The 12,352-nt window shown below is 38.5% G+C and overlaps 1 protein-coding gene across 1 annotated transcript in view; it reads right to left on the bottom strand.

Moving 5' to 3' along the window:
* galnt18b (UDP-N-acetyl-alpha-D-galactosamine:polypeptide N-acetylgalactosaminyltransferase 18b) overlaps positions 1–12,352 on the bottom strand; it is a 97,116-nt gene that overhangs the window by 25,021 nt on the left and 59,743 nt on the right. The gene's annotated exons all lie outside the window — the stretch shown is intronic.

Genomic DNA, 12,352 nt, shown 5'->3' with positions numbered 1-12,352 from the left:
CCAGTTCACCAGGGGCGATCGTGGCTCAAGAGTTGGCAGTTCGTCTTGTAATCGGAAGGTTGCCGGTTTGAGCCCCGGCTCCGACAGTCTCGGTCGTTGTGTCCTCATATAATGAAGACCTCTGGGAGACTCAATGCCCTAGGGCAAGACACTTCACCCTTTGCCTACTGGTGGTGGTCAGAGGGCCCGGTGGCGCCAGTGTTGGGCAGCCTCGCCTCTGTCAGTGCGCCCCAGGGCAGCTGTGGCTACAATGTAGCTTACCATCACCAGTGTGTGAATGTGTGTGTGAATGGGTGGATGACTGAATGTTGTGTAAAGCGCTTTGGGGTCCTTAGGGACTAGTAAAGCACTATACAAAAACACAGGCCATACAGGCCATTTCATACAGACTATTAACGTTGTTTCGGGTGATGAATCTCAATTTCTGATGCGACATGATGATGGCAGAGTCAGAATTTGTTCTGAGCAACAAGAAATTATGGATCCATCCTGCTTTGTATCAGTAGTTATGACTGCTGGTGGTTTCACGGCGTGGTGGATGCTTTCTTGGTACACTTTGAGCCCCTCGGTACCAACTGAGCATTGTTCCACCCATCCAGCAACTGTTTGATGCTATCATGTCAAGAATCTCTGAGGAACATTTTGAGCACATTGCTGACTCTGTTTTACAAAGAAAAGGGAATTTCCTTCTTAGCTCTCTTCTGATGTTTACATCATACCTGAAAAGTCAGACTGTTACTCAAGTGCAAGAACAGTTTTGGAAACTTCACAGTCAGTGCAGCGGGCCATGATGACATCGAGACTGCATAAAGCACGTAGTGGCTAACAAGCACAGGGCCTTCATTATTTCTGCTGCCTACTGTATCCTTGACTGTGAAGAGGGAGTGCCCGTGGTGGAGAATGTGGATAGTCCTAGTGCCCAGGAGGAAAAGCTTGACTCTTTGACTCTAAAAGCTAGTGGCACTAAGTCCTCATATAATGAAGACCTCTGGGAGACTCAATGCCCTGTTGCAGGACTTTCTAAAAACTTTTCCCAACTGTAATAATCCCATCCAAGAAAATGGAGACCGTTAATGAACTCAGAATGCTGACTGAAGGGAAGTTTTGCTAAATACAATACATTTGTATAATGACAAACACTTCTTAATGGATTTCTGTTTTGGGAAAAACTTTTTAATCGACATGAAATGACACGTAAAATGGTTGGTTTGGTGACTGCGGTTATTATAAAACACACTTGATTTATATTAACATTTACAATTTCCCCATATTCTTCAACAACCCAATCAGAAATATGAACAATTTCAATTTTTATTTAATTAGTGCATTAGTACATCAAAAAGATTATGAATTTCAGAGTAAGAAAAAAGAAACTTTGAGTGGAATGAAATGAGACTTCAATCTTGGAAGGATATGAATTAGAAAATAAATTGGGCTGTACAGTTCTGCTGATTGCTATCTGAAGAATGTGAATGGCCTCTCAAATCATCCAAAGACTTCAACAAAGCAATGAAGATGTGTTCTTCTGCGTACATGCTCACATTTGTGTGGGTTTGTCACAGGAGATGTCATTAACAGAGCCTGTGGAGGATGCTAAGAAATCACTTAAATGTGTTGAACTCAGCATTATCTCAGAACACCCAATGCTTCAGTGTGAATAAGCTTTAAATGATCACACTGTGCTCTTATGTGAGGACCAAATAGCACAGCTGACATCCTTCCTGTTATTTTCATCATTTTCATCAACCCGAAGAAAACACAAAAAGCATTTGCTGCAAATAAGCATCATCCAGCACAGAGAACAAACATAAGCTGTGGCATACACTCTGGATACAATTGGGGTAAAATTGACACAATTTCTGCAGATGAGTTAAATCGTCAAGCAAATCTGGTCATGCATTTACTTGTCAGTGTTGTTCTTTATTTTCTCTTAAAAAAGAAATCAAATTCAAAACAAGGAATTCAAATTCATGGTTGGTAATGAGGTGACGATTATGTACATGATAATGAATTTAATGGTTCCTTGGTGAAAGCAGCTGGAAAGCAGCTGATCACACACCTATTTAAAAGTTCAGGCCACAAAACCCCCTGAGGATCACCTTAGTTTATTTATTGTGTATTTTAAGGTGCAGATCAGGTTTAGCAGATTTCCACAAGTAATACCAAGTCACTGGTTCATGTGGTTGTTAACGCCTGAAAAGAAACTGCTCAGTTGTAGCAGCTGTTGCTCAATTCTTCTGTGTCCCAGAAGAAAACTAAAACACCAGATTAAAGACTAATATTCTCATTCATGCAGTTTCCAAAAGCAGATCAGTGGCATAACTTTTTCTTTCAAAGCTTAAAATTCAGTCAAGTGCACATATGCAAACAGATTAGCACACTAATACAAAAACAAACAAACAAACAAACAAAAAAAGAAACTGACCAGAATTTTAAATCCTTTGTATTTTGCTGTTTTAATTTGTGTGTTTATTATGTCTTGAGCTGAGCAAATAGGTGGATTTTAGGTCCCTGAAAGCTCTAATGTGTCAGATATACTTAATAACAGCTAAAATAACCAAGTTATAGAATTAATAAACTAGCGTTAAATATTATATTGGATAGCAACGACTTACAAAAGTGATATATTTGTAGAGTTTATCTATCTACAACAACAAAAGGCAGTAAACGCACAGTTTGCATCTGTGACCAAGCAAATGCCAACGATGATAAAAATGCTGAAAATCATTAACAATCTTAGCAGGCCAGCATGTTAACGTTTCCAAATTAGGCTGTAACCCAAAGGTCAGCAGAGTCTGACTATACTAATATTTGTTTTTGGATATATTTGTTTACAAATAAACAACAAACTGAAGTGTTTACCATTATTGTTATGAATGTTTGAATGTCATGATATGGAGCTCAGTGATATCTGTGGAGATATCTTTAATACAATTAATTGAAATTCAACAAACAGTTGTTAGTTACTTTGGCCTGAGCTCAAATTGTGGACTGGTCGGCTGGTAAAAGTTAAGATATCACTGGATAACATATTACTTTGGTGGCAGTTTCAATATTGCACCAATTTTACAGCTTAAACAACTCTGCTAGGACTTTATATAAAACATAATCAGTTAGGGCTTCTATGCAGCAGCTTTCTCCATTGTTTAGTGTCAACTTTCTTTTCTGACAATGAAAAAAAATAAATAAATAATTTTTGCTTTTGTTAAAGCCGTGCAGTTAACCACTAATTTCCAGCAGCCTGTTTCTAAATTCATTTCAAGAAACAGGCCATTACTGTCAGGACAGAAGTCTGAGCCTACCATTATTATGGATGCCTATATTGTTATTCTTTTCAAAATACAAAGCCTTACACGGTTACCCTTCCCCTTGAATGATCAAACCCACCACCTAATTTGCATGTTCATTCATACACTCTGTTTTCCAGTGTGTCGCCAAAGCAAAAAGCACAGCTATGCAGCTACTGCAGCAAACACTTACACCACACTTTACTCCGAGGAGTTGGCACAATGTTGGATGAGAAACTGCTCTCAGTCTCCATGCTGTCAAACAGGAGTTTTATAAACCTAATTGCGACACTTAATTGGGCCTTGTCATTACGGGTGGCGGGACTGTTCACCCACACGGTGATACAAATAAATCACTGCTTCACCATTTACAGTCCATGAGCCTACTTTGTGTTATTAAGAGTCAGGTCCTCACTCTTCCAAGTCTCCCTGACTCCTGATGATAGAACGATCTCAGGCAGAGCTGCACAACCTCTGCCTTTTCTTGTAAGCTTAAAACCTCCTCAAGAAATAACTCACGTCACCCGCTCAAACCCCTTCCTTCCAGATCCTCTTGCAAATATACTCATGTTTAAATATCCTCTTCCTCACCATCTAAGTGCTCTTCCTCTTAATTTCTTTTTGTAGAACTTTTCAGCCAGAGAGCCTGTCTCACATTACAGCTGTGTTTGCTTAGATCTATTACCAGGGCACCATCAGTCTGAGCCTAAGCTAATTTTACTGCTGCCCTCATCATAATTTGCTTTGGATAAGAGCAAGAGCTAAATACCTTTAATGTAAATGTAATGTGAGTGGAAGTGCTTCATTCATTTTTCTGTGTAGTGGTGCCACTTACCAAACAGATTGTGCAGTGGTTTAAAGTGGATTTTGATGAGAGTAGCCACAAGGTTACTTTGCAAAAATCTTTGAGGATATGAAGCATACCGGCAAAAAGCTTTATGGTGCAGCCAAAGTCCTAATCAGATTACATATATGCAGGCTTATCTACTTAATCATTTCATGAACTTTTGTTAACTTCTGGTTTGTACATAGTTTGCAGCTTTAGAGTGTCAAATATTCACTTCCTGCAGGCTTAAAAGGCAACATGTAAAATGTTTGTGTTTTTCTTCTTCACTGAGAACAGCAGCTACTTGAAGTTGTGTTCGTAACAACTGATTTCAGCATTTTCACAGGCAAAAAGATGAAGATGCACATGAAACACCTCAAAGCACTTTTTTGGCATGAAGTATTTCTCTGCTTCCAAGTATACTCAGGATATCAGAATAGTTAGTCTTTGTTACTCCATGTTTAACTGAAAGATAAACACATTTTACGTTAATGTTATGCATAATTAAAAAATAAATAAATCTGAAATCTGCTCTTAAATCACACACACACTATAAATCAATCAATCTATGAATACCTTGTTTCTAGCTGGGAAGACTTGGAGTTCACAAGTTCATGTATCAGTCTTGCTATAGCTGCATCCTGGAGGTGTGCAAATGAAATAGGGTGCATTTTTGTATTAAATACCATGCCCTTTAATAAAAGCTGGCATGCATTTAAATGCCAATAGATGTAAAACTATGATATATATCTATCTGTGAATAGATTTTCAGCAGGATACCGCAGGGAAAGTTCTAGAGCTAATTTTAGCCATTTGCACTTAAAAGAAAACGGCAAGTGAATGGAAAATTGTGTGTACATTGGACTCTTGCTTATGCAAATGAGTGAATTGTCCTATACAAGGACACAGCTGATGTAATTCTGACACGAACACCTTGATGTGACAGCTTGCTTATGACTGAAATGATGCTTCTGAAGCACCATAAAGTCCTGTGATTTTATATATGCTACTTTAGGAATTCTATTTTTTTCACTTCATGCTTGTCTGCGTATCTGAAGGTATCCGCTTTCATCTCCCTGCACAACCTCTCCTGTCCCTCCAGAAACCTTAACTGGCTTTTAAATAAACTCCCTAATATTTCCCACTGCATTCATTTCACATTTCCTCAGTATTTTGTGATAATAAAACCCTTCACATCAAAGCGCAGACTTACTTTAAAGGTAAAGCTTGACTTCCTCTTTTCTTGCCCAGAGCGCAGAGTTAAAGCAGTGCAGACAATTGGTGTAGAGTTTCCACTGAGCGTGTATCAGCTTGCACTCTTTGTTGTTTGAAAGGCAAAACACATTTCCCCGTCCTTACCGCAGAAATGCTGAACCATTTGCAGACAATCCTAAACACACCAGGCAAAGTATTTCTAATTGACCAAATCAGTCTTATTATGTGTTTGTGTATGGCACAATAAAAAAAGATTATGTTAATTTAAGCCAGGTTCAGACACTCACTTCATTATGTTAATGTGTTTCTCATGTTGGTTTTGAATTTGAATAAAGGTCACAGGCATAAAACTCAAAAACAATCATAATAATGGTTTGCTTAAATGTTAAATATTATGTAAAACTCATATCTGAAGCAAATTAGACTTTAATTTGGGCTTGACCCAAAATTTCAGTGGAGTTTAACTTGGATCACTCAGAAGAGAAGCATCTCCATCATTTTACCTTAGACTGAAGTTTCACTGCTCGTTGAATTAAAAAGTCAAAATCCACATTCAGCTGTAGTGATGCATATAAATGTTTCTCAGGAGTTTTAAACTCTGTACAGTCTAACAGGTGTTTAATTTATGTGAGAAAGGCAGAATGTAGCCAAAACAAGTACATCTTCAATGATTTCACTGCCTGTTCTCAGTCGTGAGAACTGCAAAACCTCACAAGGTGGTGTCGCATTAAGCTATCCTTTGAATAACTGTAAAATTAATCAGCACCTTTTTCCATTCCCGGAATATCTCCTACAGCAAACTTACTAATGGACGTGGATATGCTAATGCCGTCAGAGTGTAGGCGATAAAACGAGCAACTAAATTCTATATTCTACCTAATAAATGGTGACACTGAAGAGAAAATTATTAGGGGATCTTCCAGCCTTGATTAGTGTAGTGAGAAGAGGGTGTGAAGGTCCCTCTTGCTCACTGTGGTCATTAATTAAAGCTCAGAGATAAACAGTCAGTCAAATACAACATAAGTTTTAAAACCCACTCATACAGCGTGTGGGGAGAACTCTTCACTTTCACATGATTTATTCTCAGTGCTATCAGTCCCTGTCGCACACTGCGTGCAAAATATTGTTAAACTATGAGAACTAGTGCTTCAGCAAGTGTTCTTTGAGATTTGCATATTTAGTACAGAATGGCTAATATACAAAATACACATGCACTCATGCCTGCATGAATCCCATGCCTGAATATTGTCAGTTAGCTAAAGCTGGAGAAATAGACTTTTTATTAAATTTTTAGTGTCTTATAGAGACCTAGAATCCTGCACTTCATAAGAGCACTGTTTGATATATTCTAGAAAGCGTAGAACCTAAATATTTTAGTTTTTATTATGCCAAACAAGCAAATCTTACTTTCATTGTTATACTGTAATATTTCTAAAATGTTTTCTGACATTTTTAAGGACATCTGATCGACTTATTAAACATGTTATTGACTTGACAATGGCTAGAAAAATAATATTATCTACACTGCTCTATAGATGTTTTAAGCACAGTGGGAAATATAAAGAACTGTCCTGCAGCAGACGGTACGGGTCCTTCTGGGATTACACTAAGAGACCAAAGACATGGAGACAGTCTAAATCCACTGGAGAACTGTGGCAAGATCCCCAAGATGCTCAAAACAACTTATTGCCAAGCACATTGGAAAAACTTTGCACAAGTCTACCTAAGAGAAATAGTGATATTTTAAAGGTAAACCTACATTTTTTATTTTTTCATTTGCAGACTACAAACATGCCAACTTTAAATGTGCATCCATCATGTTGTCTACTCAGGATTTTTTTTCTTTTTTTGACCCTAACTCAGGTCTGAATGTTACTCTTGAAAAAAACCCCTCAAAAAGCTAATAAGGAATAAATGCATATAAATGCAACTTCTTAGGAGACAGGGATGAAGTAATTCATACAGGCAGCATGTGAAGATTCTTAGCCTTGAATTATTAATGAAAAATCCTGTTTTATGTTACAGAAGGGAGATTAACAGACGGATTGGTGCTGTGGCCACAGTGATGCGGATGCTGTCTGTTGTGGTGAAGAGATAGCTGAGTGTAAAAGTGAAGCTCTCGATTTACCGGTCGATCTACGCCCCTACCGTCACCTATGGTCACGAGCTGTAGGTAGTGATCGAAAGAATGAGATCGCTAATACAAGCTGCGAAAATGGGCCTCCTCCGAAGGGTGGCTGGCCTCTCCCTTAGAGATAGGGTGAGAAGTTTGGCCATTCGGGAGGGGCTCAGAGTAGAGCAGCTGCTCCTCCACATCGAAAGGAGTCAGTTGAGGTGGCTCGGGCATCTGACAAGGATGCCTCCTGGGTGAGATTTTCCAGGCATGTCCCAGAGGGAAGAGGCCCCGGGGCAGACCCGGGACACGCTGAAGAGATTATATCTCTCGGTTGGCCTTGGAACGCCTTGATTTTCCCACGGACAAGGTGGAGGAGGTGGCTGGGGAGAGGGAGGTCTGGGCTTCTCTGCTTGGGCTGCTGCCCCCACGACCCGGCCCCGGATAAGCGGCAGAAAATGGATGGATGGACGGATGTTTCCTTTACTTAAGAATGGCTTATTGAGAGCCACCACTGAGAACATTTCTGATGAGCAGTAGATCAACCAAAGGGTCAGATGTATTAGTCGGGTCTTGTCTGTTTTCTTGCTGGATTTTTTTCTAGTTCTTAGGTTCAGAACCTTCAGATACTATTCAACTGCTGCAGGTTTTATTTTTAGGAAACATGTTCTTTGGTCTTTAAGGACATACGCCACACAATTCTGAGATATACCAAGTTTTCAGTTTAGAGCAATCATGTTGCTGGTGCAAAAATACTATTTTATTCCTGTCAGACTGCTTTATTTGGCATTGGCAACCTAAAGAAATGGGAAAATATTAGGATATTTTGCAACAGGCTGATGGTAACAAGTGCCTAAGGATGCGATTAAAAATTATATAGGTAGACACTACACTGGTTCATCTGTTAAATCAAGTGTCTTCTTTAAATTCTTAATTAAATCATAGTCATTGTTTAGTGGCTTCATGACCAACCAAACAAACCAAAAATACGGAAAGAATCAAACACGAATACAGCATTACTCTAAAAAAGTAGAAGGACTGGGTGGAAAATGAGGGAAAACCAAGGCCAATGTCTAAAAAGAAAAATCCCTGAAAGACCTTCAGAAAGCTTGACGAACTATTGCTCAAGACCACTCTATAAAAATTACCTTAAAAGGTCCTTGGAAGCAAAACTGAGAGGAATAAGGGATGACTCAAGACTTTTTCACAGTACTTTAAATCTCTTTGTCTAAGTCCTCACAGAAGAAAACAGTGTTTTTCTTTAAAATGTTGCTGTAGACTTATTTTACCTCCAGAAACAACACTAGAAAGAATTTAATTCAACAGTCTGTATGAGTATCTCCTGGTGTGTTTGCACTGGGAAATTCCCACCACTCAGAGGTGCTTTTACAAAATAAAAGCCTGCAGTCTGAACCCTGATGAGCACAGTTCTTCTGTATAGAGTCGATACCGAATCCTTCTAGTCTTTTTTTCTTTAAATCCAAGTAGTTTTCTTCTCACTCAAAATTTTACACAGACATTTTGGTGCACTGGGTGAAGGTTTTAACATAATAATCAACCACATTTATCTTCACAGTGATATAGCTGTTGTAATGCCAAAAGCCAAGAACAAAGTGAAGCTCCTAGAGCAAACGTAGCTAAGAGTGGTTATACTTACATCTAATATTTTTCTTAGGAAAAAGGAAACCAGCAATGTTTTTTGGTAAGTGGAAAGATGGCTTATGAATGATGTGAAACACTAATAACAATTTCAGTATAAAAATTAAAACCCAGTGAGAGTAGTATGGTCTTATAATGTTACTCCTACTGAAATGACTTTGAATGGGCAGGCCAAAGTAGAGAAGCCGGTCTGAGTTATGTGAACAGACTGGTATTTGTTGGGAGTCATTGAAGTTAATTCTGTTAATATGGCTCCGCTTAAAACAGCGTTTCTGCATTTGTCTCAGTACACTATAAAACTATTTTACTGTTACAAGTGTCCAGCTGCTTACTGCAAACCACTGCCATTTATGGGATTTAACTCTGGCTCATATAGCATTACCGTATAACAAGGATCATCGTATCCATGAAACTGCAACATTTCTCATTTTTATACAAGACGGCTGCGATGCTGTTCCCATTACCCCTGTTAGAAAAAAGACTTGCTCATTGATTGTCCTGTTGGTCTGAGATTACGCAGCGGGGTTCAATAGATTTTCAGCAGAACAGGGGTCATGGAACTCAATCAGCGCTGTCTTACAATTACAGACTCGGTCATTATGTTACAATGTTTTGTTATTCGTTCATGTATGATTACAGAGAGCTAAATCTTTTTAAAATTTTATATGGTGGAGAACTTCAAAACAGCATTATGCAGTGTGAATACTGAACACAAAATTGAGCTGGTAATTTATTCACAGGTACTGCTAATGTGAATGTGGCTTTTGTTTCAGATTCACTCACCTGCAATTGATACCCAAAATATTGAGATTAAGACTAAAATAATGACACGTGGGAAACATTTTGTGAATGTGAATGTGTTTTACAAGACACAAAGCTTGTATATTCATACACATTATTAGATACACCCTGCTAGTTCTGGGTTAGACCTTCTTTTGCCTCCAGAACTGCCCTAATTCTTATTGCTGGAATCATTCCATATTGACATGATAGCATCACACATTTGCTGCAGATTTCAGTTGCATGTGTTATCTTCTGCAGCTGAAGCCCATGTCCTTCAGCGTTCAACATTTTGTTCATTCAGAGATGCTCTTCTGCATACCTTTGTTCTAACAAGTGCTTATTTGAATTACTGTTGCCACTCCCTGGATATTTTCCTTTTCTGACCATTCTCTGCAAACCGTAGCGCTGGGTCAGGATCAGTACTTTGTGAAATAGTCAAACCATCATCTGGTACCCACAACCACAGCACATCTTAAATCTTTCTCTCCTATTCAGCAGATAATCTTGAGCATATCTACAGGTGTGCCCAGTAGCCACATGGGCGGTTGCCCGTGGCGGCATCGTGGTGGGGGCGGCATCATGGCATGGGCAAAAAAAGTTGCTCGCACCCATGCTGCCCCGACATCATGACAGCGCATTTTGGGGATTGCAGGAGAGTTCTCCCAGGGCACCAAACATGCCAGGACCACCCGTGGGTGTGCCTAATAATGTGGCTGCACACATGGAAAAGATATATATAAATCTTATAAAGTTTGCATCTGTCTTGTGTGAAACGTGTATGAGAAGCATACAAGAATGAAAACAGATATAAGATCCCTTGAAAAATTATATAAATGAAACTTGTATGTTTTGGATACTTACTAAAACAATATATGAAAGTAATGAGAAAGTGGCCACTTTCATGAGTAAATCATATAAGCCTTATATGATTCACCATATGAAGTAAGCCAAATCTTATGCAAGTCTTTTATTTCTTTTCCATATGGGTGATGAGAATATATTTAAATTTAAATATACATTGCGTGACATTGCTGTTTGATTTTGTATATGCTGAATCGAAATAACTAATTTGCTGTATTGGAATACTTAAACTTACTATATGTGTTGTCTATTACATGTGCAGCACATAAAGTATTTCTTCAACAGATACATAAAAAATCCTGATGCTTGGTAACTGATCAAACTGCAAGTTTGATTAAATGACAACTATCATTTTAAAAATTATCACAGAAAATAGTTCAGTTTGATAACTGGCCTTAATATTTTTTTTTTGTTTGTTTGATTGATTCGAAGTCCTATTTATGTGTTTTACATTGTTTTGTTTTTTTAAAGCTCAAACAGATTACACTTTTTTTTATAGCAAATTAAATTGCTTGGTGACTATTTGGTTGAAATCTACTGTGTAAATCATTATGATGACAGTAATGATGCTTTATTGCCACTTCCATAAATACTGTGCACAAAGGCTGCTGCATAATTGTTTTTCATAGCCCTCAATGATTCTCATTTCTCAACACAACCATCCTGGCACTGTTAGAGTGATGATGTCTGCTTTGGTATTCTTATGATGCATTGTCCTAGGCTGACTTCACTGGCGTGATACCCAGTATTCACAGGTGTTTGGGGAAATCATTTGTATTATAATTTTGTTTCATGGTCCTGTGGCAATTTGCTGTGCATTCCACCGTACAGTCTGACTTGAAGGATAACCTCAAAAAAATAAATGATATATATATATTTTTTAATGCATCCACCTTCAGTTTTCAAAAAACAAATCATCCCAGTGTTCCTTGAAGCTCAAACAGAGAACCAGCCCTGTTAGAAACAGGTCAGATTTGTGTTACGGATCTAACGATGCTTTGTGTTTTATTGTGGACATGACTCAGACTCCCTAAGACAATCCTTCAGCATTTTAATGCAATAGACAACATAGATAGATCACATTCAGAAGGACTTTTGATTCTAATTCACTGGATTCATCTCCAACACATACAGATACATTTCCTGAATTTCCAGAGACTGTCATTGGCCCTTCTATCCAGAGATGGGCAGTAACGCATTACAAGTTACTGCAATCCGATTACTTTTTTCAAGTAACGAGTAAAGTAAGGGATTACTATTGCAAAAAAGGTAATTAGATTACTGTTACTTTCCCGTAAGCATGTAGCGTTGCTGCGTTACTAAAACTGTGATTTTTTTTGGGAGAGTGTCTCATGACAATGATGTAAGCGAGTGCGACATTCGTGGCAACAGCTGTGTGCAGATCAACAATGGCTAACATAGAGTGCGGGAGAGAGTATGACCGTGCAGTGTTTAAAGCGTTATTTTGAGTTTGATTCTGTAAAAAGTGACAAAAACATTAGCGTCCTCTGTTCACTGGGAAGAAAACTTCTTTTTACAGCAAAAAAACCCCCTAAACTTCCGAGCAAGCACCGACAGTACACTGCCACGGGAATGTGAAACTCCCAG

Source organism: Diplotaxodon limnothrissa, linkage group LG1 (assembly GCF_057381915.1).
Source record: "Diplotaxodon limnothrissa isolate DT_005_m linkage group LG1, D_limnothrissa_male_GT1.1, whole genome shotgun sequence".
Classification (NCBI taxonomy): Eukaryota; Metazoa; Chordata; class Actinopteri; order Cichliformes; family Cichlidae; genus Diplotaxodon; species Diplotaxodon limnothrissa.
This window is presented reverse-complemented; position numbering and strand designations above follow the sequence as displayed.